Raw genomic sequence first — 11,640 nt, forward strand, 5'->3', positions numbered from 1 at the left:
GAGAAGGAACTCCCTGAGGGAGAGTTGTCGGCAGGGGCGGGAGAGGGAGACTTCTTGAGGGGGAGGAGATCTCTAAAGGGGGACCGCTAGAAGAAAGATCTCTGAGGGAGGAGATCATTGATGGGGAGAGCTCTAACAGGGGTGGGTGGAGGGTCTGAGGACTCCCTAGACCCAGAATGAACTTTTCAGGATGAAGCAGACAGGGACCACCCCCACCAAACTGAGTGTGTTGGCCCCCACAAAACCTACCCTCTGGGTAGGATGGCTCCTTGGCCTCCTAGGCATCATGAATAAGAGGTGAGTAAAGCCAACATTTTTGAAAGTGATTAGGAGAACTGAGCTTTTCTTGAGGTGCTGGGTGGTTGGTTTCCATTTTCTAAATGACTTCTTAGCTAAGCAGCTGCTTGGGGCTTTGAAAGCTCAATCTGAAATACAGGGAAGGAAGTGACAGAGGGTGATGGCGCCGGCAGGTGCCAGCTCGAGGGAACATGTGCAGAGCATTATGAAGCCACAGAGGAGCTGGCAGGAACCCCACTGCAGAGCCATGGGCCACGGCCTTCTGCACAGCCTCCAAGAAGAACACACCTGTTGGCCAGAAAGACCAACTGCTCAGTGTGCTAGATGGAATCGCAAACACGTGATTTTAAAACACGATAGAAAACACAAAGCAAAGTTGGTTTTCGCACACACTTATTGTCAGCAACATGGTTCTAACCACACTTGGCTCTTTGTAACTCTTATCTTTAGAACAAAAAAGAGGACCCCAAAATGCTGTTCTGTAGAGAAAGAAGAGTATGAGCTCTCAGTGTTTATGGTGACAAAGAACACGTACAGGAGAAGGAAGGATTGAGAGTAGAGGTCTGAGTGGACACGCACACATCTGTGTTGGCGGCAACATCATTCAGAAGAGCCAATCAATAGGTGGAAGCGACTCACATCTACTCTGACAGATCGAAGGGTTCAAAGCATGGCACATACAATGAAATACATTTGATTTTGGAAAAAGCAATATCCAATGTCTGCTACACTGTGGGTAATAATGACTAAAGCAAGCCAGACCCCAAAAGACAACGACTCCCCAAAAGACACTTATGTGGAGTACCGACAGGGTAGTCAGAACCAGACAGACAAAAAGCAGAGTGAGGTGGTGACTGGGGCGTGGGGAAAGAGGAAAGCAAAACTAGTGTTTACTGGAGTGCGTTTCAGTTTGACGATGACAAACTTCTGGAAGGATGTGATGACAGTCAAACCAGCATAAGTGTCCCTGATTCTATGACACTGTGCACCTCAGAACAGCTATGATGGTAAATTCACCTTATCCAGTAAAAATCAATGGCAGTCAAGGCCACATTTTGAAGATTTGTTTTATGTGTACATGTGTGTGCGCCTGAGTGGATGTATATGCTCCATGTGCTTGTAAGTATGCAGAAAGGCCAGAAGCAAGCATCAGATCCCCCTAGAATTGAAATGACAGGAAGTTGTGAAGCTCCATACAAGTGCTGGTTACTTCACCTGCGTTGTTTGCAAGAGCAGCCAGTGCTCTTAACCACAAAACTGCCTCTCTAGACCCTCAAGGCTACATGTTGTCCAAATCCCCTAAGCCTCGATACAGTCCGCATGTCTTGGGATGTCACTGCACTTAAGGAAAGTCAAGCTCAAGGAAACACCACTGACAAACCAGTTCAGGTTTGGCTCACAACTCAATTTTTTTGTTTGTTTATTTGTTGTTTGGGGTTTTTTTGTTTTTTTGTTTTGTTTTGTTTTTGTTTTTTCGAGACAGGGTTTCTCTTTATAGCCCTATCCCTGGCTGTCCCGGAACTCACTCTGTAGACCAGGCTGGCCTCAAACTCAGAGATCCACCTGCCTCTGCCTCCCAAGTGCTGGGATTAAAGGCGTGCGCCACCACTGCCCGGCTACATGCCAAATTTCTCAAAAAACAAACAGAAGCAAACACACTCAATTCTTCAACTAGTTCCCTCCCAACCTTTAAAAACCAAAAGTTCGATTTTCTTCTGTCAACTTAGGTCCATATCACTTCAGCCTGTAGCCAAAGATACATCGACAAATATTAGTTACAGCATTTTCAGGGCAGCAAGCACATTCGGTACTAAAGGTAACCTTGAACCCACACACCCAGGGAAGACCCTGAGCCACCTATCTTTTGGAGCCCTTTCCCTGTAGTTTGAGAAACTGATCAAAGTCAGAAGAGCATCCTTCAGATAATAATTAAAAAAAAAAAAAAGGAGAAGAGACTGGACAGGACTGAACACCCATGGTCATGGGTGATTGAGAAGGTCAGTGGTAAAGTTAAAGATAAACCCAACTCTTTTTTAAGTTCCAGGTCATGAAAAGACATAAAGCAATATATGGTAGTGGGAAACCCTAGACAACAGACATTTAAATCCTAGCTCTGCCTGGTACTTAATTATAGAAACTTGAACTTGAGCACATTTCTAAAGCTTTTAAGTTCTGACTTCAAATGATGGGAATATCTTCCTCCCCTGGTGTCCTTGAGGGATGCATTCCAGGCCCCTCTTGTAGATAAAAATTCCACAATGCTCAAGTGCCTTATATAAAATGACATTGTATGGGCCCAGGACCTCCCACGCACTTTTAGTCACCGCTAGAGAACTTAGAACACCTCATTCAATGTGTGGCTAGAAGCTGTACTGTATTGCTTAGGGGAGAGACACATCAAAAATATCTTGCATATGTTTCACACAGATACAAATAGATAGTTTGGGCTTTTTTGGTTTGGTTTCAAACAGTTTGATTCACAGTTGGTTGAGTCCTCAGAGACTACAGATACAGAGAGCTGCCTGTAACCTGCCATTTCATAGGGCAGAGTTCAAAAGGGATGGAGGCTGAGGAAGATGGGCTTCGCTCCCTACTGGGTCCCTCCCTGTGCGTCCACGGAAGCCCACTGAGCATGCAGGGGCAGACTGCAATTGGCACTTGTGAGTATTATTAATTGCCCCCCCCAGTAATTATAATATTCTGCATTCTGCTTTAGGAGCATTTAATGGGGACACATACTGGCTGCATCTGCCAAAGTCCATAATATGTTGTTGTTGTTGTTGTTGTTGTTGTTGTTGTGCTCAATGCTGGGGGCAGGGGGGGGGGCTGAAGCCTCATACAGACTAGCCAAGAGCACTGACACTGAGTTCAAGCCCTACCCCACACCCTTTTTTTTTATATCTTTATTTCAAGGCAGGGTCTCCCTAAACTGCCCAGGCTAGTCTTGAACTTGAGAACTTCCTATCTCAGCATACTAATGAACTGGGATTATAGGCCTGTTCTTTTGATTTGCTTAAACTGTCAACTCTTACACAGTATTATTATTAGATTTTTCAGGCCTCTAAACAAAATACTTTGAGGGAAGCCTTCTAGTTTCTACTTCCTGCTTGCAGCATTTCAAATCTCTGAATTCAAAGCAACTTCTGTATACAAGACAGCATGGCCTCAGCCGTCATGGATGGCGTGGTCCCTCACAGGTGATCTTTTATTTTTCAGTGCTTAGAACTGAAACCCAGGACTTCATGTGTGCTAAGCATCTGTTCTCCCTCTGAACTATTCCCCAACCTCTTACAAGTTTTTTTTTTAAAAAAATAGTTATCTTATTTTTAATTTTGAGGTGGATAAATGCACATAAGCACGGGTACCCAAAGGGGACAAAAAGAGGACATCAGATCCCCTAGAGCTGGAGTTACAGGGAGGTGTGAGCCACCTAACATGGATGATGGGAACCAAGCTCGGGTCCCTACAAGAGCAGTGTGAGCTCGTAGCTGCTAAGCTATCTCTCCACCCCCAAGGTGATATTTCTTTAGCGCTGTCTAGGAACAAGAAAGGTGGACCAGGAAGGTCTACTATCCAAGGCTGAAGTAGGGAGAAACAGGTAAGGCTTGGACTCTCTTCACCATGTATGGTGGCCCCAAGCTTGCTGTCGTGGCCCTGTAACGTATAAGCAGCTGGAAGACTGGTCACTGGCCTTGGGTTTGGGACATCCTCCATGTGGAGCAAGACAAGCACTGTGGGCTTGTCCGCTTCTTCTTTTGTGGCTATAATTCTAACTGTCTTTGCAGCCTTGGGTGGCATGGGAGTAAACTAAATTAACAGTAGTGTGGGAAGAACCCAAGAGCTGGTTCTTGCTTGTCTTTAAATTCAGAACCGAGCTCAGGTCCCAGGGGATGAGAAGCCAGAAAAACCTGGGGAAGCTACTTGGTAACTTGGTAGCGAACACATGTAGCATGCCAGCAAAGACAAGCACTTCCATACCAGCCATCTCACACCACATTAGTCCATCATACCAACCATCTCACACCACGTCGGTCCTGGGTTTCCTCATCTATTAAGTAGAAAAATAAAAAACAAACAAACAAAACAAAAACAAAAACAAAAAAACTCACAGAAATTGGAAATGTTACCTGAAGCAAAGGATATCAAACAAAACTTAGCATCTAGCTATTGCCTAGTAGCATAGAATAAGAAGATCAGAGGGGTAAAAAGATGATGACTTTTTTTTAATAGAGGAAAGGACCAAAATTCAGAAAGTCAACGTGCTGCCTAGTTTTATATCAACTTGACACAAGCTAGAGTTATCTAGCTGAAAGGAGGGAACCTCAATTTAAAAAAAAAAAAATGCTTCCTTAAGATCCAGCTGTAGGACATTTTCTCAATTAGTGATTGATGGGGAGGGGGTTGGGGACTGGTCCACTGTGGGTGGTGCCTTCCCCCCGGGTTGATGGTCTTGGGTTCTATAAGAAAGCAGGCTGAATAAACCATGAGGAGGAAGCCATTTAGCAGCACCCCTCCATAGTCTCTGCATCAGCTTCTGCCCCCCCCCACACAAGTTCCTGCTCTGTTTGAGTTCCTGTCTTGGCTTCCTTTAAATGACAAATCGTGATGTGGAAGCATAATCCAAATAAGCCCTCCACACACCCCACCAAGTAGCTTTCATCATGGTGTACCATCACAGCAACAGTAACCTAAGATGTCCAAGCAGCCTGTCTAGAACCCCAGATGGAACAGTGAGCAGAGGCAGGGTTCAAAGCCAGCCTGTAATACTCCAATCTACTATTTCATATGAGCTGAGGCAACATTCTATCCCACAAGTATATAGAATGTCGATACCCACTTGGCTGTCATCAATGTCAATCAATCTACTGTTTCTACCTTCCACACAAAAGGCAAAACTGTGCTCAAAAGAGATTCCTACATAATCCATCTGGCAGGGGAGACAGACAAGTTGTACATCACTATGACCCTAAGAAATATCCCTCTACCCCATGTGAACAGTCCCCACTAAGGACAAAGAGTGTGTATCAGAATACAGTGACTTAGCCACCCTCGTAGTCTCCTTTGAAGACACACTCTAACTCTGAGATATAGTATGTTTCCTTTGTTAGTTATTTTTAAAGTAGACCATTTGTCCAAGGTGTAGATTACTATTTACAACACAGTTTACCAAACATACAGCAAAATAGTTTTGCATATTGACAGTATTATCATTAATATCAGAGATCACCCACAATTGCTTAACGTTTTTTGTAGCTACTTGGTGAATTTTTCCAGCCCTCACACGTTTTTACATTTTTTTTTTTTTTGAGATTTCCATCACGTGGTCAGTTCTACTTACTTTGATATGCTCAAGTCTAATGCCATGTCTGTGCCAACTTCAGCTTTCATTTCAGACTGACTGTTGCTTTTGTAGTTCCAGTTTCAAAACCCCGTAGGTGAAAATACAACTTGAATTACTACAGTCCATCAGTTTCAACAATTCCACATTTTTTTCTTGACCATTTGGTTTTATAGTCTATATTGTCCCTCCAATTTTGCTCCCAAAACTGTGCTTGATCTGGAGTGCTGGTCCCCTCGCTTCCTCGGAGACCATAGCAGGGCTGTCCCACAGCCACCAACTTTTAGAAGGATCTTTTTCTGATAGGAATAGCAGCCACCTTTACAGATGAGATGGTTGCTTCTGGTCTAGGACATGATCCAGATGTTCGTTTTCCTTTAGGTTTGACAAGCAGTATTTGCCTCCAGTGTCCAAACTTTTACTTTCCATCTTTTCTGTCCTGAAAGTAGAACTTTCCAGGACAGCCAGGGCTACACAGAGAAACCCTGTCTCCAAAAAAAAAAAAAGAAAAAGAAAAGAAAAAAAAAAGAAAAGAAAAAAAGAAAGTAGAACTTGGTGTCATCTCTGATTGATGACCTGAGGTCATAGTTGGCAGTCTGTACTTTACCAGTGAAACACCGTCCCAAAGAATCAAAGCAAAACCAGCTGACTGCATCAAAAGTTGGAGTTGAGGATCTGGAAACCTCATTGTTTTCCCACTTTCATTGGCTGGACAATGACACTCGGGTTTTGTTGTTGTTGTTCCATCCTTCCTTCCTTCCTTCCTTTCTTCCTTCCTTCCTTCCTTCCTTCTTTCCTTCCTTCCTTCCTTCCTTCCTTCCTTCCTTCCTTTCTTTCTTTCTTTTGTTGTTTTGTTTTTGTTTTGTCCTTTCTGGTGCTGATGTCACTTGGCTATGGCAGGTTTTCGATATTCATTCTAGGATGTGGCACTTCCTGGACACCTCTCCTTCCTCTTCCATGGGATTTTCTAATCATAGATGACTCTCTGTTTCTAATAACTATGCCAGCGAATAGTCCTCCAGACACTTTCCCAGTAAATACATTGTCTCAAATACATTTTCTACCCTGTCTGGATCCATCAATGACTCTTTTGTCTTTTCGATTTTTTTTTTTTTAATTCAGCACACTTTCAAAGGTCAAATGGTGCTGGATCTGCAATCTTACTAAGACAGGAAGTCTAACCTAAGGCCTGGTTTAAGGCTCTTTATGCTTCCATTCCATACATCTAAGGAAAAGACTCCTTAATACTGAGCGGTGGTCATTGTCTTAGCTTGAACTCCTTTGGACTTTTTCCTGAGTTTCTTTTATGAGACTCTGAAACCCCTTGCCTTATTTTTCCAATTTATTTTCATGCAAGCTAAACTACAATGATAAAATATCTCCTGTGGCATGGCTAATATGAGTCCTCTCTCCTGAAGATCGTTCATCCACCCCCTGAGATTACTCTATATCAATTTTGAATTATGTTTACAATTTTATTGAAGCAAATATAATTAACAAATAAAACTGTATATTTTAAATATAAAAAGCCACACTGGGAGATGGCTCAGTGGTTAGCAGCACCATCTGCCCTTCTAAAGGTCATGAGATCGACCCGGACCATTCGAAAAATAAAACTCGACATTGTGATAAGCCGTCAGTCCTCCATACTCATGGGTTCCGCCCTGATAGATTCAACCGATCTGCAAGGAAAATAGTCACAAAAATTTGCATCTATAGGAAATATATATAGACCTTTTCCTGTCTATCGCCCCCAGATAACATAAACCAATAATTACTTAAATATTATTTACATTAAGTATAAGTACATAAGATGATTTAAAGTGTGGGCAGGATGTGCCTAGGTCGATGCTAACTCTACATTGAATTTCTCTTTTATCTTCTTGTTTTTGTTTTAAGACAAGGCTTCTCTGTATAGGCCTAGCTGTCTGAAGCTTGCTCTTTAGACCAGGTGGGCCTTGAACTCACATATACCTTTAGTCCCAGCACTCAGGAGGCTAAGACAGGAGGTTTGCTGTGTGTGCAGCGAAGGCTACATAGCAAAATCCTGTGCTAAAGAACTGGACATCTACAGGGAAGTACCGGTCTTTGTCTCAAGCAAGAAGGTAGAGACATGTAGTTAGCATAACAAAAGTTATATTTTATTATCCTGAGGATTATCACGCAAGGTTCACACTTTAAATTCCTAAGCCTGTCTCCCCAAGGCTGCTCACCGGTGTGACATATCTTATCTGAAAGTCAGGTCCAGTCTCTAACAGAAGTCTCTAATTCAAGGGTCAGCATCCTGGGGTAGACTCTCCAGCCACAAGGAAGATCAAGGTGACATCTCTCCAGATGGGCAGAACAGAGCATTGCTCTTGGTCTCTGCTTATATACTGCCTAGTGGGCATCCTGAGGGTTCTAGGACTGTGTCTGGTTATCTGGAGTGAGTGATATCATCGGGTTCCGGTTATTAGGTGCATCTCTGGCTGTAGTGGGGATCCTGACTAAGCCATTTTTACATGTCTAAAAGGCATTTTCACTATGCTTATTACAGTCTTTATCTTCACATGCATATTTACTTGGATCACATAATTCTTCAGGCAACTGTGAATCTGGCTTGGTTGCCGTTTTACCTTCAGAAAAATCAGAAAAAAAAATAAACAGGACAGTGTTTTCAAGATGCCCCTACTCCTGGCAGAGAAGAAGAGCCTGTGATGCTGCAGCTAGGAGGGTGTCACAGGCTATCTCCAACCCCTGGTCCACTCAGGCTAAGAGAGCTGGCCAGACACCCTACTGAAAGCAATCGCACTTCCCACCTGAAGCTGTAGCTTCTGGGCGTGTGAGCGAGTTAACTCCTCAGGTAAAGATCCTAGGTGTGGCTTTAGATGGCTACAGATTAACTGCTTTACTAGGGGTTGGAATTGACGATATTGGGATTCTTATCACATGGAAACAGGGCCCAGCGGTGAGCATTTCAGTGCTAATACCCCTTGTCTATGCAGATGTGGTCTGCAGGAGGCTTCGTGTTGGACTCCACCCCTCCCCCTACACTTTCCTGCTGTGACCTTGGTCAGTCACTGTTCAGAGCCTGTCTAGTCACACAGCCGAAGTCTATAGACCACCCTTTAAGGCCAGTCACTGCAGGGTCTAGGAAGAGAGACTGTGCCAACCTGGGGCTGGAAGGGTTTAAAGACAGTCAGCTCTCAACTCTTGGCACCATCTCTCTCCTTCCTACTTGGCTGTTACTCCACCTGCTAAGGGGCTTGGGTCCTGCTCACACCTAGGTCCATTCCAGAGGAAAGAAACTCACATTCACATCTCTCTGCAGACATTTCTTGATGTAGGGTTTATATCCCAGTCATTCTAAGATTCCTGTTAGAGTATGGGCTCTGTTTTACCTCAGCAAGTGTATGAGGCACACCCCTGAGGAACTGTCACACACACCTCACTCCTGAACAAAGGTATAGGCAGCCCCAGACATCACTCTGTGCCTTGACTCTTTGGTCTCAGTTTACCCGTAACAGATATTACCCACCACTAACCCTTACAAACCAGTTGAAAAGCAGGTTTATGCCCAGTCTCACGCCCGTCGTCAGGCTGTCTTTATTCCTGAGGTCTTTAAGTAGAATGGACATAGAAAGGATTCTCAGGTTGTAGGGTACACTCAGGAAGCAGAGAGGAGAGATTAAAGCAGAGAGTAAAGGATGTAAAGAAATGCCATGGAGCAGCAGGAGACCCACGGAGCTCTAAATAGCAAGATCTGGGTTTTGGACCATGATGGATTAACTAAGTATCACAGGCAAAGGAGGGTCCTCTGCAGGGAAGAGTAGAGACTGAGGCAGAGGGCAGACCTCCCCCTGACAGAGGCAGTTAATGGAGGCCCAGCCACCTCCACTGTGAAGGGGAGACAGAGGCGTAGTTCAGTCCTGGGCCATCATCTGTGACGTCCTTGCCTACCTTGCTTTCTTTGTATCCTTCCCCTCCCCAAGGCAACCTGCACTCAGCTCCGTTCTCTATCACCTGAAACAGTCAAATGTACTCAGCCAGGATCCTCTCCAGGAACCAGGGTCCATCCCTAAGACGCAGCAACCTAGCTGCAACCCCACACCCAAGTCACATCGGCACCGGTTCTCAGAGCCACTGTGACCTTGAACAACTTCCGATCCCAGCCACTGAACAGAATACCTGGCTGCCGCTGCCCCAGCCTCTGGAAGTCCACTGGAAAATTCTCCCACTGGTTATTTTCCTCACCTAGGAGCTCAGAGTGATAGGAGCTTCTCCACATGACCACGGGGCTACTGGGGGGCTCGGGACGGGGTGGGGGGCAAACAAACGCTGCAGGGCTCTGGGTTTGAATACCAGTGCTGCCAACCAACAAATAATGTTGGGTCTACGATCAGCTGCTACCTGCCCTCAGTGGACCCACCAGGCTGAAAGGCTCCATACATGACTTGCCCACCCTCACTAACTCACTAACTGCACTTGGATGAGGAGCCAGTCCCAAACCAGGTTCTTCCGCTTGGCCTCTTTTTCCTTCCAGCTGTCTGTAGCCCCAGCTTCTAAACCCCTGGGGGTTCCTCCAGGTCAGCATCAGTATAAACATCACCTAGGGACTTATGAGAGATAAAAGATCTCATGCCTCAGCTCAGACCCTCTGAATTGGATTGAGGCGTAGAGTCCAGCTCTCTGGGCTTATCCAGACTGTCCGATGATTCTAGGGCTTGAGAGCCACACTGTCCTATTCTATCAAACGGCTCATGTCTCTGCAGTCTTCCCATTGCTTCTGGGGATACTCACTCTCTCTCTCACACATTCACACCACACACACACTCATTCTCTCATACACACTTTCACACACTCACACCACACTCATACCACACACACCACACATACCACACATTCTACTGGGTTGGGGATATGACTTCAGAGGTCAGGAAGGCCTGCTCAAGCCACTTCTAGTCTAATTCCAACCACTGTTCACCCTCCTCTTGCTGCTATCTCCCAGAGATCTTACCCTCAACCTTACTTTCAAGACAAACGAAGTCCTCCCCCATGTTGGAAAGCCTCTGGTTGCTGAGGTAGACTCTTCTTTGAGTAAGAGCTCTAGGTTTCATCCCTTCCTGGCATATGGACCCAGAAAAGCTTGTTAGATGGACAACAGATACATTTGATTCTGTGTTTTAAGGATCAGCCAGCACTGCATTCCAGCACCGCCCTAGATGCTTGCTGATACTGGCTTGGGCACATCTTTCCACCTGCGTGCAAAACCTCTTCTTGGTTTGAGCTCTGCTTTTCAGACATCAACCCACCCCATCCATGTTCCTTGCCAGTTCCGCCAGTGGGTGGTCCCCGCTACCACACAAATACACTCTACAATGAGACACCTACCAACACCACAGCCTCAGGACCAGCTGGGTTCAGAGCCTGCTGGGAAACTCTGGCAAAAAGGTGGTTTCTGCTGAAGAGCTCTCTGCTGCTGGGTAAACAATGGAGGATTCTTCAAGGAACACTGCCTTAGCCACAAAACAATAGATCAAAGGGAGCCCTGGTCAGTCAAAGGGGGGGACTAAAGAAAGAAGAAAGAGTTGTTTCTGTTCCAGCTGGGAAGCACCTGCTGGGAAGGACTGGGAACCTGAAGGTCTTCTCCTTTCAGTGACCCAAGCTATGGAAGGAAGTTCAGCCCAGAACTGAAGCAGAAGGCAAACTGGGCCAGAAGAGATGCACAGACATCTTAAGGAAGTGCAGAGGAAAGAAGCAGCAGGGACTGAACAAAAGAATGAGAAAGTCATCACCCTGCTGAAGCTGGAGGACAAGTGGAAAATCACTGCCCTGTACAACACACACACACACACACTCACACTCACATTACACACACACATGCACACACACACACTCACATACACACTCACACTCACATTACACACACACATACACTCTCACACCACATGCACCACATGCATACTCTCACACTCACACACACACTCATACACACAATGATGTGTTTTAGTTGGCGGGATGCGTCT

The sequence above is a fragment of the Mastomys coucha genome, unplaced genomic scaffold, assembly GCF_008632895.1.
Source record: "Mastomys coucha isolate ucsf_1 unplaced genomic scaffold, UCSF_Mcou_1 pScaffold7, whole genome shotgun sequence".
Lineage (NCBI taxonomy): Eukaryota > Metazoa > Chordata > Mammalia > Rodentia > Muridae > Mastomys > Mastomys coucha.